Source organism: Gorilla gorilla, chromosome X (genome assembly GCF_029281585.2).
Source record: "Gorilla gorilla gorilla isolate KB3781 chromosome X, NHGRI_mGorGor1-v2.1_pri, whole genome shotgun sequence".
In the NCBI taxonomy this organism is placed as follows: domain Eukaryota; kingdom Metazoa; phylum Chordata; class Mammalia; order Primates; family Hominidae; genus Gorilla; species Gorilla gorilla.
Genome location: NC_073247.2, coordinates 82,645,952 through 82,660,100, shown reverse-complemented (window position 1 = coordinate 82,660,100; position 14,149 = coordinate 82,645,952). Strand labels below are relative to the sequence as shown.

Sequence of the window (14,149 nt, the reverse complement as noted above, 5' to 3'; positions counted from 1 at the left end):
TTACCTCTGTTTATCTTGTGGGTTTCCTCCTTTTGCCATCATACACTTAGGTGTGCATTTGAGCTATGATGAGTTTGCTTTCTGTTATTACACAATTCTGGAAATGAAAAATCCCCAGCTGGGCATGGTGGCTCGTGCCTGTAATCCCAGCACTTTGGGAGCCTGAAGCGGAAAGATTGCTTGAGCCCAGGAATTGGTGACCAACCTGGGCAGCATAGTAAGACCCCCATCTCTACCAAAAAATAAAAGTAAAAAATTAGCCAGGCTTGGTGGTGTGCACCTGTAGTTCCAGCTACTAGGGAGTCTGAGGCAGAAGGATTCCTTGAACCCAGGTGACAGTGAGCTATGATTGTGCCACTGCACTCCAGTCTGGGTGACAGAGCTAGACTCTGTCTCAAAAAACAAACAAACAAAACAACAATGAAAAAGAAAAGTCCCCTTTTTTATTTTTTAACATATTGACTGAGATATAATTCATATACCATAAAATTCACCCATTTACACTGTGTAATTCAGTAATTTAGTATATTCACAGAATTGTGCAATATTCACCACAAGCTAAGTTTAAAACATGTTTGTCACCCCAAAAAGAAAACCCCATCATCATTAGCAGTCATTCCTCATTGCTTCTGACCCTAGCTCTAGCAACCGTGAATTTATTTTCTGTTTCTATAAATATGCCTATTTTGGACATTTCATATTAATATAATCATGCAATAAGTGGTCTTTTGTGATTAGCTTCTTTCACTTAGCATAATTGTTTTCAAGGTTCATCAGTGTTGTTGCATGTTTCACTGTATGAATATGCCATGTTTTGTTTATCCATTCATCTATTGATGAACATTTGAGTGGTTTCCAATTTTTGTCTGTTGTGAATAATTCTAATGTGAACATTCATTTACTCTGTGTGTGTGTGTGTGTGTGTGTGTGTGTTTTTAATTTTCTTTGGTATATAACTAGGGGTGGAATTGTTGGGTAGCATGGTAACTCTAAGTCTGTGTTTAACCTTTTGAGAAACTGCCAGAATGTTTTCCATAGTGGCTGAACTATTTTATTACACTTCCCCCAGTAGTATATGAGGGCTCCACCTTCTCTACATCTAAAGGTTTTATAGTTTTAGCACTTACACTTAGATCTGTGGTCCATTTTACATAAATTTTCAGGTATAATGTGAAGTAGTGGTCTAACTTCATTCTTTTGCATGTGGCTATTCAATTGTCCCAGTGCCATTTGTTGAGAAGACTATTCTTTCCCCATATTGAATGACCTTAGCACCTTTGTCAAAAATCAATTTATCATAAGTGTGAGGGTTTACTTCTGGACTCTTGATTCTATTCCATTTATCTGTATATCTAGCCTTATGCTGGTACCACACTTGTCTTTATTACTGTAGCTATGTAGTAAGTTTCAAAATTGGGAATTGCAAGTCCTCCAGTTTTGTTCTTTTTAAAGAGTGTTTGGACTTTTCTGGGTCCCTTACATTTCCATATGAATGTTAGGATCAACTTTTCAATTGGTGTACAGAAGCCAGCTGGAATTTTGATAGGGATAGCATTGAATTTATAGAACAGTTTGGGGGATATTGTTATCATAAGAATATTGTGTTCTGATCCATGAACATGGGATGTCTTTTCATTTATTTAGGTTTTGTTTAATTTTCTCTCATTTATTTATTTTTATCTTTTTTTTGTAGAGACAAGGTTTTGCTATGTTGCCCAGGCTGGTATCAAACTCCTGGCCTCAAGCAGTCCTCTCACCTTGGCCTCTCAAAGTGCTGGGATTACAGGTGTGAGCCACCATGCCTGGCCAGACCTATGTGTGGTATTTTTGTTGTTGTTTTAGAGACAGGATCTTGCTTTGTTGCCCAGGCTGGAGTAATGTGGCCCAATCATAGCCCACTGCAGCCTCAACCTCCTGGGCTCAAGGGATCCTCCTCCCTCAGCCTCCCGAGTAGGTAAGACTATGGGTGTATGCCACTGTGCCTGGCTAATTAAATAAACTTTTTTTTTTTTTTTTTTTGTAGAGCGAGGGTTTTACTATGTTATCTAGGCTGATCTTGAACTCCTGGGCTCAAGTGATTCTCCCACCTTGCCCTCCCAAAGTGCTGGAATTACAGGCATGAACCCCTGTGACTGGCCAGACCTATGTGTTTTAACTGTCCACAAGCTCAAACTTAAATCAGTGATGTGACATAACTGCAAAAAAAGCTAGCACAGTCCTAGGCTATGTTAATAGATACATAGTGTCCTCATCTAGGTAGTTAATTCACATTTTGAATATTGTGATAACTTCTAGACATCACATTTTAAAATCACTGGGTTGGTGTACAAAATATATGAAAAATATTTGGAGAATATAGTGATGTTTGTCTCAGAAAAAGAAGACAGTAGGAATGATAGCTCTCTTTGAATATTTTAAGGACTATTGTATTAAAAAGGAATTAAACTCCACAGGATAGAATGAAGAACAATGGGTAGAAATTATAGGAAGACAGATTTTGGCTTAATATAAGGAGTAGCCTTTTATCAGTGATAGTAATCCTATAATGGAATAGCTTTCCTGCAAGATTTTAAATCTGTTTTCACTGGAAATTTGTAAGCAAAGGTGTGAATATCCTAAGAATTATACATTGCAGAAGGAATTCCTTCATTTGGTAGGAAATTTGACTACTATGACCCTTAAGTCCCTTTTAACACCAAGATCCGATGATTTCAGAAAGTCTTGTAGCATTTGTTCAGTGTGGTGGATGTTGATATCTAAATGGCATCTTTATATAGCTGGTTAAAAGTGTTAGTTGTTATAATCAGTAATGAGAACTATATAATTCTTGACTTTGATAAGTGATGACATCTTCAGAAGTTGTAGTGAAGGCTAATTCCTTTTGCTCTAAGTTAATTTTTCATTTCTAAGACATTCGCACCATTAGAGTTTATGAGTTTTGTTGATATTTGCTTGGGAGAAGACATCTTTAAAATGGTGGTTAATAGCAGTGTTTGATAATGAGTTTTCTCTGTCCTAATAAAGCTCCTGAGAGGCCTTATCTTTCTCTAGGCACCTACCATTTAACTAGTTAGATAATTGCTTTATTATTTATTAAATTATTCAACAGACAAGGAATATCTTCTATGAACAGACTACTATGCTAGGTTTTGTGGAATAATGCAAATAATCACATATCCTATCCTCAAGGATTATAGTTTAATTGGTGAGATAAAGGATGCATATGCAAGATAGAAAAAATTGGGTACTATAATAGTTGTACAGATAAGTGATCTACATGCAGTGTTCAGTGCTATGTGTGAGTGGAGATGTAATATATGGTCATTTTCCTTAAGAAAATTATAAGCTAGTTTGAGAGATAGGTCATGAATACATTTTCTAAAACTGGAAAAAGGAAAATATTAAGTGCCAAATGAATGACTTAGGTTAGGTGGGACACAGACTTTGTCTAAAGTGGTCACATGACATTCCTAACAATTGTTAACATTTTATTTTTCCTCAATCCCTATATCCACTTGCAAGGTGAAGGATACTTTTCTGTGTATGCATGTGCCAGATTACCCTTCTGTAATCTTTTAGAATTGTAAAAATGACTATAGATCTTGGTGTTTCTCCTAATTCCCCATTTCCCGTGGTTACTGGCAATGCCTCTTTCTGCAGTGTGCATCATCTGCAGATGCAAGGGTCGTATGTTTTGCTTCTGCTCCCTCCCCTATTTAAAGTGGGACCACTTGTAGAAGCTGACAGGGTCACACTGAGGAAGGGGCTATGAGCTTACCTATAAAGACTATGATGGAGGCTATCCTGGAGATACAAGCCAAGTGAAAGCCAGCTTTCTCTATTATATCAAGGACTTTGGTTCATCATCTTTCCTAGTAGTTAAAAAAGTAGTAATGTAAAAAAATTAATCTGCATTGTCAGCTTCTAGCATAGTACATAGCATATAATATATATTATGTAAATGTGTGTGGTACAAATGAATCTGCTCTCCCCCATTATTCCTTTCTGATCTTTTTGCATCCCCCATCCTATCAAAAGAGTGATCAGTAGTATGTAAAATGTGAAAGACTGAAAAACACCAGTACAGGCAAGTGCTACAAGAGTGTAGAAAAGTGGGGAGATTATTGTGGACTGGGTTGTAGAAGACACACAGGATTTAGAGCATGATTTGAACTTTGAAGGAAGAAACAGACTTAGGAAAGTGGGGAAGAGGGCACAGAATATTCCAGGCAGAGCAAAGTCATATAGGCAGAAATGTGCATACCATGTTTAAGGAACAGTGTGACCAGTTTATCTGAAGGAAAGTATTTTGCAAGGGCACAATGAGTGCTAAGTCTGGAGAAACTTATTTCTCCAGGTTGAGGTCCAGGTTGAGAAAACCCAAATATACCTCTTTGAAAAAATACTTTTGATATTTTCCTAAAGGTACTGGGGTGATTGAAAGTGTTTGGGAGGAGGTTTGGTGGCACCTAGTGAAGAGTAACCTGTAATCGTGTTTAGAATTGATTGAAAAGTGAACAGAATCAAGGCATAGTGTAAGCATGAACTGGTGAAAGCCTGGACTATAGTAGTACCAATGAGAATGGGAAAGAAGGGACAGATACAGGAGACATATAAAGGAAGCAATCATTTATGCTCAGTGAGAAGGACTTGAACCATTGAATCTTTGGAGGCAGGAAAGGGAGGATAATAAAGCCTGTTCATTCCACAAACATTTACATGTTGTTGGAAGGTAGGAGAGTGTAGTCGAAAGTAGAGCAAACACTGCTAGGCATGGTGGCTCACACCTGCAATCCCAGCACTTTGGGAGGCCAAGGTGGGAGGATCATTTGAGGTCAGGAGTTCAAGACCAGCATGGGCAACATAGCTAGACCCTATCTCTGTGAGAAAAGAAAAAAAGTTAGCCAGGCATGGTGGCACATGCCTGTGGTCTCAGCTTCATGGGAGGCTGAAACAGGAGGATCACAGATTGAGGCTGCAGTGAGCCATGATTACACCACGGCACTCCAGCCTGGGTGATAGAGTGAATCCCTGTCTTTAAAACATTAAATTTAATTACATTAAAATTTCAAAAAGCAGAGCAAACGAAAAAGAAGGAATACCAGAGATGAAAGAGGACTAGAACAGTGTGGGTCATCCACGAGAAGAGAGTTTGGAGAAAAGGATGATCAACAGTGGCCAGTGCTTCAGAGAAATAAAAGAAAATGAGGTCGGAATAAACGCCATTGGACCTGACGTTTAGGAAGATGATAGTGACCATAGAAAACAGTTTCAGTAGTAAGGTGTCTTAGTTCATTTTGTATTGCTATAATGGCATACTTGAGGCTGCGTAATTTATAAAGAAAAGATTTATTCTCGCTCACGGTTCTGCACACTGTACAAGAAGCATATGCCAACATCTGCTTCTGGCCAGGGACCTCGGTAAGCTTTCAATCATGCCAAAAGTCGAAGGGGAGCAGGCATGTCACATGACAAGAGAGGGAAAAAGAGATACAGGGGAGGGTGATACCAGACTCTTTCGAACAATGCCATCTTAGAGGAACTACTAGAGCAAGAACTCACTGTTACTGTGGGGAGGGAGCCAAGTCATTCATGAGAGATCTGGCTCCATGTCCTAAACACCTCCCACTGGGCCTTACCTCCAAAATTGGGGCATCACATCTCTTTCTTTCTTCCTTTTTTTTTTGAGACAGAGTCTTGCTCTGTTGCCTAGGTTGTAGTGCAGTGGCGTGATCTCAGCTCACTGAAATCTCTGCCTCCTGGGTTCAAGCTATTCTCATGCCTCAGCCTCCAGAGTAGCTGGGATTACAGTCACCTGCCACCACGCCCGGCCAATTTTTGTATTTTTAGTAGAGACAGGGTTTCGCCATGTTGGCCAGGCTGGCCTTGAACTCCTCGCCTCAAGCAATCCACCCACCTTGGCCTCCCAAACTGCTGGGATTACAGGCGTGAGCGACCATGCCTGACCTGGGGCATCACATTTCAACATGAGATTTGGAAGGGACAAACATTCCAACTATATCATAAGATAATAGTAGAAAATAGACTGTTAGGGTTTAAGGACTGAATGGGTGGCGAGGCAATGGAAGAAGTTATGGTGGGAGGTTCTGGGAGGTCAAAACTATTTTATAATAATTCTAAAACATTATTTGCCTATTTTTTGCTGTTTTAGCACTTGCTCTGGTGATGCAAAGCAATGATGGGTAAGATTGCTGGCACTTCAACATGAATCAGGATAGTGGCACTAGCATACAGACTAGTCATCTTTTTATTCATCACTGCTATACTCTTACTTTAAGAAGAATGCCAGTCTTAAGACTGTACTTTCAGGGATCATTTCTATAGTTTGTTACTAGAGAAGTTTCTCTGAACGTGTATAGCACTGAAAACCACAAAGAAGAGGTGCAGCATTATCTCCTAAGTGTAAAGCCGGCTCTTGATGTTGCTTTGCTGCAACTGCCATTTGCCATTGATGATCGTTCTTTTCTTCCTTTGGGAGACTGGGAAGGAAAGGATGCAATCTGAGTGGTTTTCATTTAAAAAATAAATAAATAAAAAGGATGCCAGTTTTACACAAAACCATCCTTGATAAGGGAGTAAAGATGATTAATTTTATTAAATCTTGGGCCCTTGAACACATATCATTTTAATATGTGTGATGAAAAGGGAAACACTCATATAGCACTTTTGTTGCATATCGAAGTGTGATGGTTATCTGGAGGAGAGGCTCTTAAGTGATTGTTTAATTTGTGAGCCGAATTAACTATTTTGTGTGTGCGTGTGTGATGGAGTCTTGCTCTGTCACCCAGGCTGGAATGCAATGGCACAATCTTGGCTCACTGCAAACTCCACCTCCTGGGTTCAAGCGATTCTCCTGCCTCAGCCTCCCGAGTAGCTGGGACTACAGGTGCGCATCACCATGCCTGGCTAATTTTTGTATTTTTAGTAGAGACGGAATTTTGCCATGTTGGCCAGGTGGGTCTCGAACTCCTGACCTCAGGTGATCTGCCCACTTCAGCCTCCCAAAGTGCTGGGATTACGGGCGTGAGCCAGTGTGCCCTGCCTGGATTAACTATTTTTAATTTCAAGAATGACTGACACATAAACTTGGCTATTTAGCAGATGTTTTCATAAATATGAATGAAGTGGGCCAGGCACAGTGGCCCCTGCCTGTAATCCCATCACTTTGGGAGGCCGAGGCGGGCGGATCGCCTGAGGTCAGGAGTTCAAGACCAGCCTGGCCAAAATGGTAAAACCCCGTCTCTACTAAAAATATAAACGTGGGCTGGGCATGGTGTCAGGTGCCTGTAATTTCAGCTCCTTGGGAGACTGAGGCAGGAGAATCGCTTGAATCTGGGAGACAGAGGTTGCAGTGAGCAGAGATGATGCCACTGCACTTCAGCCGGGGTGACAGTGAGATTCCCTCTCAAAAGTAAAAGATAAAATAAAATGAACCAAGTGAATAGGACTCTATTGTGTATATGTACCATTTTGCATTCTTCATCCATTCATCTGTTGATGGACACTTAGGTTAGCATGTGACTTCTGGGAAAACAATTGACGGTATTTTTGCCAGTGAAAAAGTTTGAGCTTTTAGGTAAAAACTGAAATTTTAGAAAATGTGTACTTCTACCATGAGCTTGGTAGCTTCTAAATACTTAGTCTTTTTTTTTTTTTGAGACAGTCTCATTCTGCCACACAGCTTGGAGTGCAGTGGCACAGTCTCAGCTCACTGCAGCCTCTGCCTCCCGGGTTCAAGCGATTCTCATGCCTCAGCCTCCCAAGTAGCTGGGATTACAGGCGCACACCACCACGGCTGGCTTTTTTGTTTTGTTTTGTTTTGGTATTTCTAGTAGAGATGGGGGTTTCCCCATGTTGGCCAGGCCGGTCTCGAGCTCCTGGCCTCAAGTTATCCACCTGCCTTGGCCTCCCAAAGTGCTGGGACTACAGGCATGAGCCACTGCCTAAATACAAAGTCTTTTTTTTTTTAATTTTATTATTATTGTACTTTAAGTTTTAGGGTACATGTGCACAACGTGCAGGTTTGTTACATATGTATACATGTGCCATGTTGGTGTGCTGTACCCATTAACTCGTCATTTAGCATTAGGTATATCCCCTAATGCTATCCCTCCCCCCTCCCCCACCCCACAACAGTCTCCGGTGTGTGATGTTCCCCTTCCTGTGTCCATGGGTTCTCATTGTTCAATTCCCACCTATGAGTGAGAACATGCGGTGTTTGGTTTTTTGTCCTTGTGATAGTTTGCTGAGAATGATGGCTTCCAGTTTCATCCATGTCCCTACAAAGGACATGAACTCATCCTTTTTTATGGCTGCATAGTACTCCATGGTGTATATGTGCCACATTTTCTTAATTCAGTCTATCGTTATTGGACATTTAGGTTGCTTCCAAGTCTTTGCTATTGTGAATAGTGCCGCTAAAAACATACGTGTGCATGTATCTTTATAGCAGCATGATTTATAATCCTTTGGGTATATACCCAGTAATGGGATGACTGGGTCAAATAGTATTTCTAGTTCTAGATCCCCGAGGAATCGCCACACTGACTTCCACAATGGTTGAACTAGTTTACAGTCCCACCAACAGTGTAAAAGCATTCCTGTTTCTCCACATCCTCTCCAGCACCTGTTGTTTCCTGACTTTTTAATGATGCCATTCTAACTGGTGTGAGATGGTATCTCGTTGTGGTTTTGATTTGCATTTCTCTGATGGCCAGTGATGATGAGCATTTTTTCATGTGTTTTTTGGCTGCATAAATGTCTTCTTTTGAGAAGTGTCTCCTCTTCATATCCTTCGCCCACTTGTTGATGGTGTTGTTTGTTTTTTTCTTATAAATTTGTTTGAGTTCATTGTAGATTCTGGATATTAGCCCTTTGTCAGATGAGTAGATTGCAAAAATTTTCTCCCATTTTGTAGGTTGCCTGTTCACTCTGATGGTAGTTCCTTTTGCTGTGCAGAAGCTCTTTAGTTTAATTGGATCCCATTTGTCAATTTTGGCTTTTGTTGCCATTGCTTTTGGTGTTTTAGACATGAAGTCCTTGCCCATGCCTATGTCCTGAATGGTATTGCCTAGGTTTTCTTCTAGAGTTTTCATGGTTTTAGGTCTAATGTTTAAGTCTTTAATCCATCTTGAATTAATTTTTGTATAAGGTGTAAGGAAGGGATCCAGCTTCAGCTTTCTACATATGGCTAGCCAGTTTTCCCAGCACCATTTATTAAATAGGGAATCCTTTCCCCATTGCTTGTTTTTGTCAGGTTTGTCAAAGATCAGATAGTTGTAGATATGCGGCATTATTTCTGAGGGCTCTGTTCTGTTTTGGTACCAGTACCATGCAGTTTTGGTTACTGTAGCCTTGTAGTATAGTTTGAAGTCAGGTAGCATGATGCCTCAAGCTTTGTTCTTCTGGCTTAGCATTGTCTTGGCAATGTGGGCTCTTTTTGGTTCCGTATGAACTTTAAAGTAGTTTTTTCCAATTCTGTGAAGAAAGTCACTGGTAGCTTGATGGGGATGGCATTGAAACTATAAATTACCTTGGGCAGTATGGCCATTTTCACGATATTGATTCTTTCTACCCATGAGCATGGAATGTTCTTCCATTTGTTTGTATCCTCTTTTATTTCACTGAGCAGTGGTTTGTAGTTCTCCTTGAAGAGGTCCTTCACATCCCTTGTAAGTTGGATTCCTAGGTATTTTATTCTCTTTGCAGCAATTGTGAATGGGAGTTCACTCACGATTTGGCTCTGTTGTCTGTTATTGGTGTATAAGAATGCTTGTGATTTTTGTACATTGATTTTGTATCCTGAGACTTTGCTGAAGTTGCTTATCAGCTTGAGGAGATTTTGGGCTGAGACAATGGGGTTTTCTAGATATACAATCATGTCATCTGCAAACCGGGACAATTTGACTTCCTCTTTTCCTAATTGAATGCCCTTTATTTCCTTCTCCTGCCTAATTGCCCTGGCCAGCACTTCCAACACTATTTTGAATAGGAGTGGTGAGAGAGGGCATCCCTGTCTTGTGCCAGTTTTCAAAGGGAATGCTTCCAGTGTTTGCCCATTCAGTATGATATTGGCTGTGGGTTTGTCATAGATAGCTCTTATTATTTGGAGATATGTCCCATCAGTACCTAATTTATTGAGAGTTTTTAGCATGAAGGGTTGTTGAATTTTGTCAAAGGCCTTTTCTGCATCTATTGAGATAGTCATGTGGTTTTTGTCTTTGGTTCTGTTTATATGCTGGATTACATTTATTGATTTGCATATGTTGAACCAGCCTTGCATCCCAGGGATGAAGCCCACTTGATCATGGTGGATAAGCTTTTTGATGTGCTGCTGGATTCGGTTTGTGAGTATTTTACTGAGGATTTTTGCATCAATGTTCATCAAGGATATTGGTCTAAAATTCTCTTTTTTTGTTGTGTCTCTGCCAGGCTTTGGTATCAGGATGATGCTGGCCTCATAAAATGAGTTAGGGAGGATTCCCTCTTTTTCCATTCATTGGAATAGTTTCAGAAGAAATAGTACCAGCTCCTCCTTGTACCTCTGGTAGAATTCGGCTGTGAATCCATCTGGTCCTGGACTTTTTTTGGTTGGTAAGCTATTGATTATTGCCTCAATTTCAGAGCCTGTTATTGGTCTATTCAGATTCAACTTCTTCCTGGTTTAGTCTTGGGAGGGTGTATGTGTCGAGGAGTTTATCCATTTCTTCTAGATTTTCTAGTTTATTTGCGTAGAGGTGTTTGTAGTATTCTCTGATGGTAGTTTGTATTTCTGTGGGATCAGTGGTGATATCCCCTTTATCATTTTTTATTGCATCTAATTGATTCTTCTCTCTTTTCTTCTTTATTAGTCTTGCTAGCGGTCTATCAATTTTGTTGATCCTTTCAAAAAACCAGCTCCTGGATTCATTAATTTTTTGAAGGGTTTTTTGTGTCTCTATTTCCTTCAGTTCTGCTCTGATGTTAGTTATTTCTTGCCTTCTGCTAGCTTTTGAATGTGTTTGCTCTTGCTTTTCTAGTTCTTTTAATTGTGATGTTAGGGTGTCAATTTTGGATCTTTCCTGCTTTCTCTTGTGGGCATTTAGTGCTATAAATTTCCCTCTACACACTGCTTTGAATGTGTCCCAGAGATTCTGGTATGTTGTGTCTTTGTTCTTGTTGGTTTCAAAGAACATCTTTATTTCTGCCTTCATTTCATTATGTACTGAGTAGTCATTCAGGAGCAGGTTGTTCAGTTTCCATGTAGTTGAGCGGTTTTGAGTCAGTTTCTTAATCCTGAGTTCTAGTTTGATTGCACTGTTGTCTGAGAGACAGTTTGTTATAATTTCTGTTCTTTTACATTTGCTGAGGAGTGCTTTACTTCCAAGTATGTGGTCAATTTTGGAATAGGTGTGGTGTGGTGCTGAAAAAAATGTATATTCTGTTGATTTGGGGTGGAGAGTTCTGTAGATGTCTATTAGGTCCGCTTGGTGCAAAGCTAAGTTCAATTCCTGGGTATCCTTGTTAACTTTCTTTCTCATTGATCTGTCTAATGTTGACAGTGGGGTGTTAAAGTCTCCCATTATTATTGTGTGGGAGTCTAAGTCTCTTTGTAGGTCACTCAGGACTTGCTTTATGAATCTGGGTGCTCCTGTATTGGGTGCATATATATTTAGGATAGTTAGTTCTTCTTGTTGAATTGATCCCTTTACCATTGTGTAATGGCCTTCTTTGTCTCTTTTGATCTTTGTTGGTTTAAAGTCTGTTTTTTCAGAGAATAGGATTGCAACCCCTGCCTTTGTTTGTTTTCCATTTGCTTGGTAGATCTTCCTCCATCCCTTTATTTTGAGCCTATGTTTGTCTCTGCACATGAGATGGGTTTCCTGAATACAGCACACTGATGGGTCTTGACTCTTTATCCAATTTGCCAGTCTGTGTCTTTTAATTGGAGCATTTAGTCCATTTACATTTAAAGTTAATATTGTTATGTGTGAATTTGATCCTGTCATTATGATGTTAGCTGGTTATTTTGCTCGATAGTTGATGCAGTTTCTTCCTAGCCTTGATGGCATTTACAATTTGGTATGTTTTTGCAGTGGCTGGTACCAGTTGTTCCTTTCCATGTTTAGCGCTTCCTTCAGGAGCTCTTTTAGGGCAGGCCTGGTGGTGACAAAATCTCTCAGCATTTGCTTGTCTGTAAAGTATTTTATTTCTCCTTCAGTTATGAAGCTTAGTTTGGCTGGATATGAGATTCTGGGTTGAAAATTCTTCCCTTTAAGAATGTTGAATATTGGTCCCCACTCTCTTCTGGCTTGTAGAGTTTCTGCCGAGAGATCCGCTGTTAGTCTGATGGGCTTCCCTTTGAGGGTAACCCGACCTTTCTCTCTGGCTGCTCTTAACGTTTTTTCCTTCATTTCAACTTTGGTGAATCTGACAATTATGTGTCTTGGAGTTGCTCTTCTCGAGACGTATCTTTGTGGCGTTCTCTGTATTTCCTGAAGTTGAATGTTGGCCTGCCTTGGTAGATTGGGGAATTTCTCCTGGATAATATCCTGCAGAGTGTTTTCCAACTTGGTTCCATTCTCCCCATCACTTTCAGCTACACCAATCAGACGTAGATTTGGTCTTTTCACATAGTCCCATATTTCTTGGAGGCTTTGTTCATTTCTTTTTATTCTTTTTTCTCTAAACTTCTCTTCTCGCTTCATTTCATCTTCCATCACTGATACCCTTTCTTCCAGTTGATCGCATCAGCTACTGAGGCCTCTGCATTCAGCACGTAGCTCTCGTGCCTTGGTTTTCAGCTCCATCAGGTCCTTGAAGGGCTTCTCTGCATTGGTTATTCTAGTATCCGTTCGTCTAATTTTTTTTCAAAGCTTTTAACTTCTTTGCTATTGGTTCGAGTTTCCTCCTGTAGCTCAGAGTAGTTTGATTGCCTGAAGCCTTCTTCTCTCAACTCGTCAAAGTCATTCTTCGTCCAGCTTTGTTCCATTGCTGGTGAGGAGCTGCTTTCCTTTGGAGGAGGAGAGGCGCTCTGACTTTTAGAGTTTCCAGTTTTTCTGCTCTGTTTTTTTCCCCATCTTTGTGGTTTTATCTACCTTTGTTCTTTGATGATGGTGACCTACAGATGAGTTTTTGATGTGGATGTCCTTTCTGTTTGTTAGTTTTCCTTCTAACAGACAGGGCCCTCAGCTGCAGGTCTGTTGGAGTTTGCTAGAGGTCCACTCCAGACACTGTTTGCCTGGGTATCAGCAGTGGTGGCTGCAGAACAGCGGATATTGGTGAACTGCAGATGCTGCTGCCTGATCGTTCCTCTGGAAGTTTTGTCTCAGAGGAGTACCCAGCCGTGTGAGGTGTCAATCCGCCCCTACTCGGGGGTGCCTCCCAGTTAGGCTACTTGGGGGTCAGGGACCCACTTGAGGAGGCAGTCTGCCCGTTCTGAGATCTCAAGCTGTGTGCTGGGAGAACCACTACTCTCTTCAAAGCTGTCAGAGAGGGACATTAAAGTCTACATAGGTTACTGCTGTGTTTTTGTTTGTCTGTGCCCTGCCCCCAGAGGTGGAGCCTACAGAGGCAGGCAGGCCTCCTTGAGCTGTGGTGGGCTCCACCCAGTTCAAGCTTCCCGGCTGCTTTGTTTACCTAATCAAACAACTAACTCAGCAATGGTGGGCGCCCCTCCCCGAGCCTCGCTGCCGCCTTGCAGTTTGATCTCGGACTGCTGTGCTAGCAATGAGCGAGACTCCATGGGTGTAGGACCCTCCGAGCCATGTGCGGGATATAATCTCCTGGTGTGCCATTTTTTAAGCCTGTTGGAAAAGTGCAGTATTAGGGTGGGAGTGACCCGATTTTCCAGGTGCCATCTGTCACTCCTTTCTTTGACTAGGAAAGGGAATTCCCTGACCCCTTGTGCTTCCCTGGTGAGGCGATGCCTCACCCTGCTTTGGCTTGTGCACAGTTCGCTGCACCCACTGTCCTGCACCTACTGTCTGGCACTCCCCAGTGAGATGAACCCGGTACCTCAGTTGGAAATGCAGAAATCACCCGTCTTCTGCGTCACTCATGCTGGGAGCTGTAGACTGGAGCTGTTCCTATTCGGCCATCTTGGCTCCTCCCCCTCTAATACTTAGTCTTTTCTGATGAAATTGGTGGT

At 41.1% G+C, this 14,149-nt stretch overlaps 1 protein-coding gene and 1 non-coding gene across 3 annotated transcripts in view; both read left to right on the top strand.

The window, feature by feature from the left end:
* Nucleotides 1-14,149, top strand: part of TEX11 (testis expressed 11) — a 383,978-nt gene that overhangs the window by 60,501 nt on the left and 309,328 nt on the right. The window lies entirely within an intron of this gene.
* Nucleotides 6,315-6,530, top strand: LOC115932598 (small nucleolar RNA U3). The gene has a single exon (XR_004068850.1). It is a non-coding gene; the product is annotated as a small nucleolar RNA U3 (small nucleolar RNA).